Source organism: Serinus canaria, chromosome 3 (genome assembly GCF_022539315.1).
Source record: "Serinus canaria isolate serCan28SL12 chromosome 3, serCan2020, whole genome shotgun sequence".
Classification (NCBI taxonomy): domain Eukaryota; kingdom Metazoa; phylum Chordata; class Aves; order Passeriformes; family Fringillidae; genus Serinus; species Serinus canaria.
In genome coordinates, this window is record NC_066316.1 from 42,973,385 (window position 1) to 42,986,072 (window position 12,688).

The window sequence follows — 12,688 nt, forward strand, 5'->3', positions numbered from 1 at the left end:
AACTCAACCCAGCTGCCTGGAAAGTTTGAGAGGTGTGGGCAGGGCTTAGCTCTCTCTCCATCTTTCACCACCCCTAGCACCTGCAGGTGCTGAAACCTGCAGCTAGCAATGGCCATGTTCCCTTATTTTTTGTGTTGCTGCCAACTTTGGAGAAGGTTAATGAAGGGAAATAACATCTGTAGCAGTTATAAGTGAGCTAATTCTAGAGCAGACTGTTGTGGGTGAAGACAAGGTATATCTGTAGATCAGCATCTCTCCAGATGCCAAATTCTAACCATCTGCTATGGGCAATTACAGAAAAAGAAATGCTTAAAAAAATATAATCTCTTGTATAGGGAAACCACAGCAGCCTAACTATATAGCTAGGTATCAGCAATCCCCAAGCTGTACTATTTATAGAAAACTTAGGAAAATGAAGAGGAAAGCACCAAACAGAACTCTTGCTTTATTCGAGTTCCTGTTTTTCCAGTACCAGAAGAAGAATTATATAAAAACCTGTCAGTAAAAAGTAACTTGGATATTTCTTTTTGAAGAAATTCAAGTCAAGCTAGTGAAGGTGTTGTCTTTGCTGGCATGCAAACATTATTCCAAGGCATTGCCATGTAGATTTGGATCTTTCTTACTGCACTGGCTTTTCTCAATAGCCTTTTTTTGAGTTATCTGCATGCCTGTGCATTAACTGCTGGGCAACAATCCACACAAACCCTATACAGGCAGCACTCCTATGCAGGTGCTGGCAAAACTCTCAAGTGTTCTACAGGGCTTTCACTGCTGCAGAGATGTCTGAGGCCAGAGACCACAGTGCTGAACTAGAAAACTGGAGAGGAGCTCCTCAGTCTGGAAGTGAAGAAGGCCAAAAAAAGGAAAGAGAAACAAAAGGAAAAAAAAAAGGAAAATATTATTGTGAACTCTACATCACTGAGCACTCAACAGTGTTTTTAATAAGGGCTCCTATGGCATTAGGGACAGATAGATCTTTCTTTATTCCCTCCCCAACACATGCAAACACCCACTTTAGGACACTGGGCAGTGTTTTTCTGTTGTCAGATTGCACTGAAGATTAAAACAAGCATCTTTACTAATATATTATTACTGCCATTATTTAAGCAATTCCCTCTTTAGAAGTTATGAAATATGGCTAATAAATAGAATCTGAATAAGCACATATTTTCTTTGTTATGTTAATGGCCTGGCTGAAGTCCACCAGAACAGTCATATGTGTGTGACTGATTGCTTTGTTTCAAACCTCTGGATACTTTATACAAATGGGCTCCAAAAAGGGCACTTTGCACAGACTTGCTCATTTGGTGCTACCTCAGCCAGAGAGCCCAGTCTGAAAACTGTTTTTTTAACCAAGACATTCTTACACTAATAAAAATAAATTCATAATTGGCACTTGGAAAAGAAATAAATTCCTAGCAGTAGGCAACAGGAGAATTGTCTTTGGGCTTCTCCTATAAAATAGTGTCTTTCTTATGTTTATCAAAGCCCAATCCATGGACAAGAGATGATTCACATGGATGAGCCAGTTACCCAAATAAGTCCTAGTTTCTGGGATATGAAAACTTGACCTAACAATCAAAGTACAGTTAAAGCACAAGCTAAAGCAATGGGGGCAATTCCTAGAGGAGACTAGGAATTTGGTCACTAAATTCTTTCAAGCTATGCCACCATCTTGGTTTAGAAAAAGTGCTGTAAATAAAGTTTCTTCCAAGATTCACAGCATTTTTTGCCTGATTTGAATAACACAACAGTAAGAATATTCTCAGTTTCTCTGCCTCCCATTCTTGTGTGTGTCCATTTCAGCCTCTTCCCGATTAGCATCCAGATCTATACCCATGTTTTCTCAGACCTCAAGTTTTTAGGAACCTGGCAAAAGACCATCATGAACAATTTTTTCCCAAGGAGCTGAACAGGCCATGCAGCTGAGTCCTGTGTGACACTCAAACACCTGGAAATGGAGGAGATGTATGTGGCCAAAAAAATATAATTGCTCTTCAGTCTTTGCAAATTTCCAGGAGGAAGTGAGATCATTTCCTGAAGTGTTTAAATGGCAAGCTCTATTCATCCACAAAGTAATCCTGTGAGCCCTGGCAATTTGCTTTGGAATTTGCTTTGCTGTAATGAGCTGTATGCATCCAGCAGGATTACTAAGAGAAGCTACCCCAGATAATCTCTCTGGCCACATGTGATGTTCACCTCCCTACACGCACTTAAAATGAACTACTGTAAACATCTTACCAGAGCCTCCAGTTCCCACTGCTATGTGAACTCAGGCTGGTAAACCCTCCAGCAACTTTCACTTTTGTTTTGTGTCACTGACACGGACCCAGAGCGTGTGAGAGCCCTGACACAGCACACTGCACACGGTCACACAGGGCATGTGGAGCCTGAGCAGAGAGAGCAGCATTCCCTCACTCTGTGCAATGGTCACATCTCGTGTGGGAACTGGATGAGAACATTTGGGTTGTGCCCAAGCACATTTGGGTTGTGTCCTGTCTGTGAGTCAGCTTTTAGCTTCTCTTTCAAGACTGACAACTTAAGTGCCCACCAGCTTGAGTTGTGATATTGGAATCTGGTAGAGGCATTTCTAGTACTAGTTGGAGCATGAAAACATATTGCCTCACCATATCTAGGCTACCAAAACCCCAGCTGCTTTCTTTGCTCCCTGCAGCTCTGGGAGGAGCACTGGAGGGGGCAGGGAGGAGGAGGCAGGGCTGTTGCTCTTAGAATGCAAGGTAGAACCAAACTCCTTGAAATCCTCCTTCTTCCCTGTCCTTTACTTTATTCTCAAGCCAGGAGTAGTTACTGTCTTTCTGAGCACAATATTAAGTCATCAAAGGTGCTGTGCCTGCCAAATTGTTCACTGAAGAGGGAGTTCCTTTGGGTGATGCTGCTCTGAAGCTATTGTCTCCTCAAAGCACAGTGCTGACACCACACCAAGTAACCAAATAAGAGAACCAGTTCCCAAGGATTTGCAGGTTGTGAAATCTGACTGCTTTTGCATCCCTGTGTAAATCAACAATAATGCCTGTGTGACCTTAGATTCCAGCTCCCAAGTGGAGACATTCCACCTCAGCTCCTAAGAAGAGCAGGCACAAACCCTTGAGCTATAAAAGTGCAAGCCATTTGATGAACTTTCCCATACAAAAGTTTCAGAAGACATAAATGCAGACCTGTAGTTTCCCTTTGGGGCTGGACAGATCCCATGTGTCCAAGGGAGGCACCTGGAAGTAAGAAGAGAGAGGGGTGAGCCCATGTTAGAGTTTTCACCCAAAGCAAATGCTGTCTGTAGTGCCAAACTTGCTGTTTCACCTACCACATCCTGCCTGCCCTTTTCTTCTTTCAAGATCCCATACTGGAGCTGGCAGAGACAAGTGAAACTCTCTGTCTGAGCCATCCTGTGGGTGAGAAGCTTTCTTCAAGGAAGTTATTCTACTCAGGGAATCTGGCAGTCCATAAATCACAAGACTACTGCTCATTGTAAATTAATGCAGGATCAGCCAGGCAGAAAACTCCAGTGGCTATAACATTTCACATGATATAAATAGGAGTAGTTGCTTTGTACAACATGAAATAACCAAGAAACAATAAGACATCTGTTATTGTGGCTGCAAAGGCTCCTTCCATGCACCTGAAGAAAGTAATAGCATCATTTATTTAATGATCAATGTTTAGGCTTCAAAGGCAAAAATCAGCTTCTTCTTCTTGGCTGATCTCAGATGAAATTCAGTTTGTTGTTCAGCTCCTGCACTAGAGAGAGAACAAAGCTTTATGTATTGTTCATCTTTCATCATCATGAGAAAAAAAGAAACAACAGATTTCCATATAACTTTTCCCTGGCTCCAATTCATATCAAAGTGCATTGAACCTGTTAACAGGTAGAGGTTCAATTACCAATGGAACCATCAAAATCTGACCCAGGGCTTCTCCAGGGTCAAGAGGGAGCCCTAAAGCTCAGGCTTGGAGCAGGTTGTCAACAGGATACATGATGGGGAAGGCAGTGGCTCTGGCCTGCAGAATGGTCTCTCCACCTCCTGCTCAGTTTAATCCAATTTCCCCTCCCAGGTCTGGCTGTCCAGAGCTCTGGCACAGGCAGAGAAAACACTGAGACAACACTCATTTAAAGTCCATCACTACCTCAGCTGTCTGCAGCTTCAAGCAGCAGAAATCAGCTGTGGAGGGAAGAGGAATAGCTTGGGGAACAAGCTGCATGTCTGGTATTAATGAGTTGTGTCACTGCTTTTTCATTCTTAAAACAAATTTGGTATGCCTTTATGCACAGTGGTGGTGCTTTTGTCACAGCTGGCTAAGGCCATCTGCATTTTGGGTGCTCCTGGGAGGAACCACAGCCTGCTCCACCTGGGATGGGAAGCCACATGGGACCCCCAACAGGGAGGTTGTTGTGTAGAAACACATCAGGCCAGAGCTCCAGGAGGAAAAACTGAGCAGACCCTGTCACTCCCATGCTCTCCATTGCCTCCCTGTTGTGTAGCTGTACTTGCATTCCCCTAGCCTTCACCTTCTAGTTTAAAAAAAAATCCTAGACATTCACTGTCAACTGCCTTAGAATCTCCCCCGGGATGTGTGCACAACTCTTGCTAGTGCCTTAAACAATGAAGCCAACATCAGCTCAGTAACAGTGCAGATGAACACCCTACAAACAGGCAAAGTGGAGGCAGAGTGTTTGCACTGCAGAATATCCAGAGAACAGGTGAGAGTGACTCTGTGCTGAGGAACCTGCTTTCATTGCCCAGCCCTATGGGTTTTACATCAGCTGCCAACTTGACCCCCTGTCTAAAGAACTGATGTTATTTATGAAGGACCTCAAAGGCACAGCAAACAGGGAAGCAGCCAGCTCCACTACTGTCAGTGGGGGTTAGATAAGGAGGAGCAGAGAGTTCAAATGCTCTTGCTGGACCAGGTGCAATGAGGCTTCAGGATCATCACAGGGCTCCTCAGATCTGTTAGCTGACACATGTGAAGGAGTTACTTGTCTGGGACCACTTGGACTGTGTGGCTGCAAATGCAGCATGGGGACTGCCTGGGACCCTGCACCCTCCCACAAGATAGTAACTGAAGAGGAGGAGATGGCACCTCCGTAAATCTGATAGTTTACAGATTCACAGAGTAGAGTTGGGTTTTTTTCTCCTTACTTGCACTCTCCTTTATCTTTGAGTGTCATATTTCCCTAAGCAGTGGTGCAGTTAACTCCCAGACTGTCAATGAACTCTTCTTGAGGCCTCAGGAGATGAAGTCACTCTGTGAAATCCTACACTCTCTAAATCTAAAAGGACATTTGATAAATTGCTAGGGATTATTGTAAAATATACACGTCTGGTCCCTTGGAAAACTCTTGTATTCCTTCTCTAAAAGATTGGAACCCAATTTAGACCAGAAGTCAGGTACAGTGTGGCTCCCCATTCACAAAACAGGTCTCTACCAGGAGGCTTGCAGTGTGAATTTGTGCTTAACAACAGAATGGGTGGGGGAGAACAGCGCAGCTTTCTGCACTAGGATTGCATTCAGGCTTCAGCTGGTTTGGTTTTCTCCTGCAGCAGTGCCTGAAACAGATTTATGAAAATGGGAAATGGACGTTTTCTCAGTGATAATCAAAGAAACTCATGATTTCCCAGAGACACTGTGACTGTGACTGTCATCTGTGTGCAATGAGGCAAGAGAAACACCACGTCTTTTTGCTACTTATGCTTTCAGTGTGTCAACACATTCACCCATCTGTACCTTACATCACCCTGTGTATATTGGCTCTAACACAATTATTTAGAAAATCTGTGGAAAAATTGTGTGATGGAAAAGCTGCAATGTGGTATAATCCTAATAACTCTTCGGTAACAGCATAGAGCTCTTATCACAATCTCTTCACGCATTTGATTTTGCCACTAAATCCCTCATGCTCTCTCAGGCTAGTTATCCTTACAGGCTGGAGGTCAGGTTGCATCCAGAATGGAAGATTCTTCTCTGATAGCATGTCCAGTATAAGGGAGATTCCCCGCCTTCAGCAAGTCTTTTAAATGAGATTATTGATTTCATTTTGCAAGCGAATCAAAGTAGATCACCTGACCAAGAGTGCTGGGATTTCATTAAAGGGGTAAGGACAAAAGGTGAAAGTTTTTCCATCAAGTGGTGAACAGAAAAAGCAAAGAAAGATTCACCCACCAACATGTCCAACTGGCTCCTCCAGTTTTGAAATTCTCAGCTCTGCTCTGGACATTTTTGGAGAAAACCAAGAGTAACAGGACCCCTGGTTCTTTTAGCAGCTCATTGAGTATGCAGTTGCTTAAAATGATGTAAGTTTTTCCTTAAAACATTCACCTAATACTAGGTTACCTTCCCTACACTGGTTATCAGATCTAGGCACTGAGATGTGTATGTTCAAAAGGGCCTTCATCTCTGAAATGGTGGAGAACACAAGGAGAAGGTGAAATCAAATGAAATACAGGGAAGTGACAAGAGGAGATTCTCCTGAGAGGTTTGACAGATAAATTGATGCAGCCCCTCATAAACACGTCTCTGCTACTGGAGAAATACTCATAAATGAAGAAATATTTTATCGGCTAAAAGTAGCCTTGCAAAAAGAAACTCATTTTGGAGAAACAAATATGGTGTCTTCACAGGGGATTTCATGCACATTGTTTCCATAATCGCTGTTGGATTATGGATCATTTGTGCCTGGCACCAGTACCCTCACCTGTGGGGTAATGGGCTCTATCAGCAAAAACAAAGATGCTCTGCCCTCTGTTTGCTGGAGGGAGTGACAGAACTCAGGTTCCACAGAGCTGGGCAGGTTTTCCTGCCCCAGCACCAGTTTACATCAAAGGCGCGATGGTGTTTCCTGCCAGATTGAAGGCAGTGCTTTTTGACGCCTGTTTCTATTTAGGGAGTGCGTGCAGTTCTCTCCAGGCTCTGATGAAAGGAGACTAAACTGCAGCAGCCTGGCCTGCCCCAAGCACAGCCCCAGTTTAGTAAGTCAAAATAACTTCATTCCCAGCCAAAATCTTCCATAGGTATAAATGGGAAGGAGGTGAGCCTTAGCCTCTCGACATGTTGGTGGGTGAGTCACTCCAGCCTGCTGGGATTCCAATCCCTTGCACGTATCCCAGGCTGCAGCAAGGAAGCCCAGGGCATGAACAGGGGGAGGCAGGCAGACCTGTTGCTCTTTCAGCTACTCTGGCTCTTGTGATCCTGACTCTGATCCCCACCATAATTTCCATTACCTTGAAGAATGATCCAAACAACTTCAGTAACATGATCAACTGAGTATGAAAACGATGCAGAGGTGATCCAGAATGTCGGTGCTATGGAGGCACAAATGCAATGGTGTATCCCAGTAGCTCCCCTTCTCTCCAGTTCCTGCACAGCCAGAGGGACTCTGAGCACCAGCCTGCCCTGCAGTAACAAGGACAGCACCACTACCCTGTGTTTGGCTGCAGTATTTGGCTGCTGATGGCTTCTTTGGAGAGGGAAAACCCAGAAATGCTCCATTGTTTCACATTATTGTGCATTAGAAATAACCAGAGGATTTAATTTCAACTCAACACAGACGTGTTGAGTTTTGTATATTTTTCCTCTTTGGAAAGTTTTACCTGTGGAGTATAAAACAAAGGTATAGGTAAAAAATCCCTAGTAATGCCTATTTTTTTTGTTTGGTGGTGCTTTCTCCTTTGCATTTTGCTTTTGCACTGTCATTTACAAGCAGGTCACAACAATGAATTAATTTACTTGAATCGTGTAGCATATTGAGTTTCATTACAAGTATCCAGAAAACACTTTCCCTCAGATAATCCTTTATGGCCTTAATGTTTGAGGATCAATTTGTCTCACAAGATGAAACAGAGGTCAGAAATGCACTGCAGTGTGACAACACTCTGTTATTCCACTTATTATTATGGCAACATCCTCTGGTATAACAAGTGTTAAGACTTGCATAAAAATTCCAATTTGAAATCTTATTGTGAGAGATCTGCAGCTCAGTCATAGAGATTTGCTGTAGGCAGAACTTGTCATACAAATATTCAGCCTAGAACTAATTTTCTTTAACATGTTTTAACATCTTCCAAAACAAACAAAGACTCAGCACTTTTAAAAATACAGTTGTCTGTATCTTGATCAAAACACAGGACTTGATTCAACAATGAATAGCTGTAGTTTGAAGCTAATATAAAGCATAGTAAGGTTAAGTGAAGTGAATTACTCCAGAGGCAAACTAGAAAAACACCAGTAGATCAGGTTCAAAGTTACTTTGTTAATTAGATACTCTGTTAGAGCCTCCACTAGATTTTACTTTAAGATCAGGTTGAATCCAGCTGAACTCTGCTCCTCAGAACTGTGTGTCCAAAAAGGATAGAAAACCTGTTTTGCAGAAGCCTGTTTCCAGATGATTGTATATCATTTAATGAGGCATCCAACAATGCTTCAAATTTGTTTCAGCTAAGATAAACTGGGTGAGTGCATCTCACATCTCCTGTTTTAATTTCAAAGTGGAAAATCACCTTCAAGGGATAACAACTGGTGTCAAACACAAAACAGACTGACTTCAAATAATCCAAACACTGATCTAGCTTGTAGCTAAAGCAGGTCAGGGTGTTTTGCATTTTGTTCAAGATCTTCATACTGTTCATTTAAACATCAAAGGCAACAAAAGCAATGAAAAATTAAGAACTCCAGAAAGCCTACTGTAGTGCTGAACTCCACACCTGTGCTCCTTTTCTGGTGCTCCTCTTGTGTTGAAGGGAGAGAGAAAGGGTGACTCACTTCAGAGGAGCTCTGGGATATCATCCCGCTGAACCACCTTCTGCAAACCCTTGTTTTCTTTCTCCAGCTATTAAGAAAATGTACATGGTGAGTTCAGATATAGGAGGCTTCCTCCAGACAGATCTTTGAGAATCTGTAGCAGAAACACAAGTGAGAGGATTGCTACCAAGCACTCTTCTTGGATTTGCAACCAATAGCAACAGCAGGTTCGGAAACAACCTTGAATTAAAGAAGTTTATTTTTCTTTCAGTAACCACGCTCCTCTGAGGAGTTTCAGTGAGTGTGCATCTCACAGAAGGTGTACATGTGTGTTTTTCTAGTTCAGCTTCTGCCCAACACCAACACTTTTGACTGTGTCTATCAAGAGTAAGTGTGCCTCTACAGAGGTGACTTTGTGGCCACCTCCACAGATTACATCAATAGCAAAGCATCAAAGCATCTGCTTCCCCAAACCGTAGCCAGGCAAACTCTCAGCAGTAACAAAAGGAAAAAAAAAATGTTGCATGTCCAGAGAGCATTGAGGTTGGTGGGAAGGAGAAGGAACAGGGCAGAAACTACAGGTATGCTGCATGTCCCTGGAAAATTGGATTAAATGACTGTCTGGTAAAGCTTCAACTGGAATATTGTGTTCTTTTTTGGTGTCCCAGTATGAGATGGATGATAAAAAACTGGAGAGAGAGCAGCAGAGAACTGCTAAAATGGTCAGGAGCCAGCCTTAAGGAAAAAGTGGCAGTTGAGAGAACTGAATTGTTTATTCTTGTTCAATCTGATAAAGAGACTAAAAGATGATTTAATAATAATCTACAACTATTTTTGTGGTATTTACACAAATGAAAGGAAAAAAACCTTCTAGTTTTTGTGAGGGATAATACAGGGTACTCAGGGAGGTTGTGAAACCTCTGTCTTTGGAGGTTTGTAAGACTTAGCTAGACAAAGCCAAACCTAACGTGGTAAAATGGTAGTGCTGCTTCAGGAGGTTGGACCTGATGACCTCCAGACATTCCTTCCAACCAAAATTTCGGTCGCAAATTTTAAGTCCTGTTAATTGGCAATAAGTGCAACAGCTTTAAAAGGAAATGTGGTTCCTCACAGGGGAGGAAAAAATATCTCTGCCTGTATGAAAAATGGACTTTCAACCTTCTGAATCCATACAGACCAAATGATGTAAATGCACTTACAGATGAAAGAGAGCATTTACTTTTCTGGAAATGTTGTCTTAGCAAGTTTAAGGTCATCAGATTATTTTAAGAGAACAAAAAGCAGCCTCATTAAAAACCAGAATTCTCCATACTTCCTGCTCAGAGCTGGAACATAAAGCCCCAGTTATAAAGGGTTCATAGAGAAGGGCATTTTTAGACAGTAGAATACTTAATACATATTGGGAGTTAAATATACTTTCAAAGGGATAGCTATTCAGCTGTACAGGCCACTGCTTTGGACATTAGAAAAGATACTTTATGCACTTTAAATATAGATATATCTCCTATGGTTACTTCCAAAATAACCTGGGAACCCTGAATTTATTTGTCTGCCACCAGAAAAAGTTCTGCAAAAGAGTTTGAATCATCTCATGCCTTCTGCAAAAGTTTGTTTAAAACTAAAACCATATATTAAAAAAAAGGGAACAGAAAAAGTCATGTTTAACCAGTGAAGATCATGAGGCCAAGAAATAAGCCTTTCCTCAAAGTATGTGAAGTTTCTTGTGCCACTTTTCCCTTCAGATGACTTTAATGAGACAAAGCTGTTTACATTTTTTCAAACCAGCCTGATTTCCTGCATTTCCAGCTGTGATCCACAGCTTGTGCTCAGCACTGGTAACACCAGATTGCCCAGAGTTACCATCAAATGACCACAAGCAAACGTTTCAGAAACACTTAGGTAAGGGGGAAGGACATAACCTCTTGTGTTTCACAGAATCCAGGCTGGAAGTGACCTCAAGGATCATCTGGTCCAACCTTTCTTTGGCAAAAGCATGGTCTGGGTGTGGCACCCAGTGTTAAGGGTGGACAGTTTGAAAGGAGGACAGCACAGGGGCTTCCTGCTTTACTCCAGCATGTAAGTGAGCAGCTGCAGCACATGGGCCCGATGAAGCCAGTGCAGGAAGGGGAGCAAAAGAGAGCAGGGAGCCTGCAAGCCAGCTGGGCACTCCTTACAGGAATGGGAGACATGTCTGTAACAAAAGGACTCATAAAATAATCTGCAAGATGCTAGGGAAAATGGCACTTTCCTCAGGTGCCAGATGGGACCATGCAATTTAGGAAGCTGCTCAAAGCTCCACAACAGGAACAGGAGGAAAAAAACAGCCCTCATGAGTGGGGAAGAAAGATTTGATTGTGAACATTGGGCAAAAACAACCTCTCTCCATCAGAAGCTTAGAGTATCTGCCAGCAATTACCTTGCTCTCATCTGTATTCCCATCAAATCAAGTATTAGACACTAGACAGCCCTTTGATATTTCTGGCATAGTCCCTTCAAGGAGAAGGTGCAGGTGTATCTGCAACTCTGATGCCTCTGAGCATCTGCATTTAGTGCCAGCACAGCTTAGAATGCTCACTCTCATTCACAACAACAACAACTAATGGATTCATGCCATCAATAGTAACTGAATATTTCCACATCACTCTAGGAAGTGAAGCTTGGGTATTTCTGAGAACTTTCTTAGAGATGAAAAATAGTGATTTTTATGGAAGGAATTTGTAGTGTTTCTTGTAAAATGTGGACAAATCATTATTATGATATCGTACCCATTCATTGCAATGGGGTTTGCTGTACACGTGGTGTGACAGAGAAACTGTGGTGCATTCAGGAATGATAGACTGGCCTGTTATATATGCAAGCCTAGTCTTTTTTTCTTCTTCACTCTAAGAGGATTATGAAAGCATATCTGTGACATTATAAAAACATTTTAAAAGGATGCTCTTCTGTGTTAGTCTGCAGATTGATTTCACTCTCTTTCCTTAGGTTTCTTTCAGAGTGTCTTCTAGTTCATGTTTGATTTATTAAAAAAAAACAAACAAACAAACTAAACCAACTAAAAAATAGTCAGCAGCTGAGCAACACTAGGATGTTCTGCAATGACAAACTAGGACAGACTGGAAAAGAAGGTACTGACACACAGTCATAGCAAGAACTCACACTTAAAGAACCCAAGGGGATTTTATGCCTGAGCCTTAATAAGGCTATTTACAGATGATGAAACTCTCCTGTCAGCATCCCTTTAAAGTTTCTCAGTATACATCAACAATCCTGTCGGACAATTGGCGAGACGTTAGGAGGCTTATGGCATGCTGTGCTGTAAAGCTATCTAGTTTTAAAGAGCAAATGACTCATTTAATAGATATGGTTCTGTTGAAAGAACATTCTTCAGAGCTTAGTAGGAAGTTCAAACCACATTAACATTAGAAATCAATAAGCCAAACCACTGTGGACTACTGAGGTCACGGTTAATAAAGAACGACTTCAATTTTATTTTCACATCCTGTTTTTGGTCTAATCACTTGACCTCATTTTAAAATATGGTCTGGATGTAATTCACCATTCCACACAAAAAGACTGATTCTTTTCCCAATTTACTCTCTTCAGTATTTTCTGTTATATTAAGTCTGATTTACATCAGAGGACCTTTTCTGATCTTTTTAAAGGAAATCAGCCTTCCAGTTTACAAAGCACAGCTCGATTTAATGGTGCCATTTGAACCTTTTCTGGCTACATGATATACAGCTTCTGTTTGCTATGTGACATAAAAATATGTAGGAATGAGCCCATTGTTTGCTTTCTCCTTTGAGTGGCAGGTAACTAAATTGTCCAATTCCTCATTGTCCAAGCTGCGTAGACTGCAACTGCTGGAATAGCATTTCCCCCACTGGAAGCAAAGTTGCCTCCAGTCTGCACACAGTCTGAAAGCACGCTGAACATA